Genomic DNA, 4,057 nt, shown 5'->3' with positions numbered 1-4,057 from the left:
CATCTGGCCCACCTGTTCTCCCATGAGCTGAAGGCAGCGTAGGTGGCTCTCTGCCCCCTGCATTGTGTCCTCACAACAAGGCTGTGACCCTGGTCAGGGTGGGAGAGGACCGCTGGTCCGCAGCCACTCATTCTACCACGTGCCTGGTGTCGCTCACCTTACATCTCGAGGGCAATGGCCAATTTGAACCAGGCAGCCGGTTAGAAAAAGAGCTGAAGGGGCTGGATGCTCCTTGGAGGACAAAGGTGAGAAGAGCATAGAAGGCTGGAGAGCAGCCAGATCAATGAGCACAGGGCTAAATTCAGGCAGGTGCCAACTTACCAGATGCCTGTTAAGCCACATCGAACCTGAAGGGGCTGGCCAGAAGGGTGCTTTGCAAGGAATTCAAGGAAGGCTCCCTGCACACGCAGCAATGTGTTGGATCTTTTTACCTCCTGGTCTGGTGGTCTCACCATTGGGTACTGTCAGAATCCCGGAATCTCAATTTGAGAAGAGGGAATAAAACTCGGGTTCATGGGAAAGATCAACCATCCAGACCATCTGAGGCTTTATTGTATCACCCAGGTTCCCATAGGTCCACTCACGATAATGCATTACCGGGCGGGCAGAGGTAAACTCTGCTGCAAAGCTTCAATACCATTGCAGGGTATTTTATAGGTACACAGGTACAGGGCAAGTGATGACAGAATGCAGAGATTACAATAAGATTCTGAGGTCATCACATACAGAACAGATAAAGGAATGTCAGTCAATCATACAGTAACAATGAGATTACAATATTTCTAATTGCCATGTATTGACACTTTAGTTCAGTAGCTTGAACCCATCTCTAGGTCTGTTTAGACATGTAAATTCAAGCTACTGAGAAACTATGCGTGATAAGCTCAGACTCTTATCTAGATTCTAAACATTCTGAGTGACCAGGGCATACGAAGCCCTGGGCTAGGAAGATACTTCCTTGTAAAACTGAATTCCAACAATGATTATTTAATCATTGTGAAGGTATGCAATGTAAATTTGGACTAAATGGCCTGTGTACTGTAGCTTACAGCTAAAGGTGAGAGAAAGGAGCGGGGAATGCCATTTTAAACAGTGACAGCTTGGTTTTGAGAAGGAGTACAGGATTTGATCCCACAATGCAAAAAGCACACAGAAGTAATGCTTTTCAGACAGGATTTATCCAAATGTTCCCAACAGTACCATCTCGAGATTGCTTGGGAACTGCTCCATAGGTTTTTCTTGGCGAGTTTTTTCAAGGTCTCAGCAGACCTTTCCTCAGCCCTCCCCATTTCTCTGGGCTTGAGACTGGCACACACACGTGATGAAGTCTGCATGGCTGGGTTATAGTGCAAATAGGCAAGAAAGTGTTTTGAATGCTGCCTTTAAGTGACAGTGATCCTTTGGTGTTAGAAACACTCTTTCCTTTCCTTCAGAAAAGAAAAATATTGCAAGCATGTGAAGAGTTATTGTTGAAACTTTACTGCAACAGAGGGAATTGGAATGGTTTTCTTTCCATGTCCTTACGCAACTCAGCACATGTTCACATCCCATTTGATGCCCTCCCCCCGGGCACTTCTCCCTCCTCTTTTCCCCCCATTGGCCAGGACACTGGGAGGTTGCAAATATTTTCCATCCACCTATCCTGTGCCACTGATACCCGTTCTTCCCTCCCACTTGGTCCCACCCAGGTGAATTATAATGAGCTTATTTCCTATGCAGGATGTCTTTGTTAATAGTCATGAGGCCATTCATTGAGCAAGTTTCCTGCAATCTTGTCTATCTGCCAATTTCCTCACACTCTGCGATCTGATTTCAGCCCCGCTCCTTCTTTAGGCTAACAAATTTTCTTTGTTACCTTTTCCTTTTTACTCTTCCTACTTCCTGTTTCAAATCATCCTTTCATCCCTACCATTTGTGTTGGCATCTTTTGTTATATTTGTAAGCTGCTTTGACAGCCCCACATAAGGAAAGCAACTGAATAAAATCTCTTTACGGTTGTCAGACTATTTTCACCAAAAAAAAAAAAAAAAGTTAAATCAATTGTATTATATTCACAGAAATAATTTCTGATAACAATTATACAGAAGGGATAGGTATGAAGCATGCTACTGAAACAAGCCTGTGAAACATGCCAGTTGGCATGAATATGCATGCACATGAATGCAACATGAATACAAAAAATGGCATATTTGCCGAAGGCACATCAGAAGCCACCATGACAGCAGAGTTCTAGAATGGTGCATGACCTGGTTGGAAATATATGCCCAAAGGACCTGGGGGATCTTTTGCAAGAGGATCACTTCAAGGCTGAGCCTAGACATGTTCACTCAGAAGAAAGTCTATGTTACCAATGCAGGTTGCTTCCTAGTGCAGTGCTCCCTGACCTAATTCCTTCTGGATGTGGACTGCAGCTCCCATCATCCCCAGCCAGTCCAACCTGCAGGGCACCAGGTTACAGGTCAATCTCCAAGTGTATTTTGGATTCCATAATTGTTTCTTTTCCTAGAATCCTGTCATACAAGCAGGGAGTGTGAAGCATACTCAGAAAGCTTAATTTCCCCTGTAAGACCCATTGTGTAGTTTGGGCATGCACACACCATGACACAGACCATTTGGTAAATACCACAAGGGAGTGTACCGCATACTCAGGAAGCTTAATTTCCCGTCTCTTACCCAGGCATAAGTGTTCATGGGAGGAGTGGGAATAATCCACATTTGTGATTTTGAGTGCATCATGAAATGGAGGGTGGTTATTATGCCAAATGAGTTCAGGATCGTGCAAATGTGGCATGCTTTCCTTTTATAGCTACTCTTATTTTTTATTTATATTGCGATTTATATCCTGCCTTTTTCCTACAAAGGGCTCAAGGCAGCTTACATCATCTCTCCTCCTCCATCTTATCCCCACAACAACCCTGTGAGGTAGGTTGGGCTGAGAGTCTGTGACTGGCCCAAAGTCATCCAGTTGGCTCTATGGCTGAGCGGGGACTAGAACCCGGATCCTCTGAGTCCCAGTCCCATGCTCTTAACTACTACACCACACTGGCTCTCACTGGCAAAGACTCTTGCAGTCTTTCCCCTATGTTGTTTTTCTCTTGATCCTATAATAGGAAAAGTGACTCCTGCTTCCAAATAGTGGAAAGCAATAAAGAAAATACAAGTGAATTCTATCCATGTTCATGCAATCCTTTTGTTGTTGTTGTTAGTCGCGAAGTCGTGTCCGACCCATCGTGACCCCATGGACAACATTCCTCCAGGCCTTCCTGTCTTCCACCAGCCCCCGGACTCCACTTAAGCTCACACCAACTGCCTCAGTGACTCCATCCAGCCACCTCATTCTTTGCCGTCCCCTTCTTCTTTTGCCATCTATTGTTCCCAGCATTAGGCTCTTCTCCAGGGAGTCCTTCCTTCTCATTAGGTGGCCAAAGTATTTGAGTTTCATCTTCAGTATCTGGCCTTCTAAAGAGCAGTCAGGGTTGATCATCTCTAGGACTGACCGCTTTGATCACCTTGCAGTCCAAGGGACTCACAGGAGTCTCCCCCAGCACCACAATTCAAAGGCCTCAATCCTTTGGCGCTCAACCTTCCTTATGCTCCAGCTTTCACCGCCATACATTGCAACTGGGAAAACCATAGCCTTGACTATATGCACTTTTGTCGGCAGGGTGATGTCTCTGCTTTTTAGCATGCGGTCTAGATTTGCCATAGCTTTCTTCCCAGGAGCAAGCGTCTTAATTTCTTGACTGCAGTCACCATCTGCGGTGATCTTGGAGCCCAGGAAAATAAAATCTGTCACTACCTCCATTTCTTCCCCATCTATTTGTCAGGAAGTGATAGGACCAGATGCCATGATCTTAGTTTTCTTAATGTTGAGTTTCAAGCTAACTTTTGCACTCTCCTCCTTCACCCGCATCAAGAGGCTGTTTAGTTCTTCCTCACTTTCTGCCATTAGAGTGGTATCATCAGCATATCTGAGGTTGTTGATATTTCTCCCAGCAATCTTAATTCCAACTGGTGATTCATCTAGCCCCACCTTTCTCATGATGTGCTCTGCATA

General features: G+C 45.1%; 1 protein-coding gene across 1 annotated transcript in view; it reads left to right on the top strand.

The window, feature by feature from the left end:
• LOC123022362 (uncharacterized oxidoreductase C663.09c-like) overlaps positions 1-4,057 on the top strand; it is an 8,419-nt gene that overhangs the window by 2,164 nt on the left and 2,198 nt on the right. The gene's annotated exons all lie outside the window — the stretch shown is intronic.

The sequence above is a fragment of the Varanus komodoensis genome, unplaced genomic scaffold (assembly GCF_004798865.1).
Source record: "Varanus komodoensis strain SLA01 unplaced genomic scaffold, ASM479886v1 scaffold19, whole genome shotgun sequence".
NCBI classification, from domain to species: domain Eukaryota; kingdom Metazoa; phylum Chordata; class Lepidosauria; order Squamata; family Varanidae; genus Varanus; species Varanus komodoensis.
This window is presented reverse-complemented; position numbering and strand designations above follow the sequence as displayed.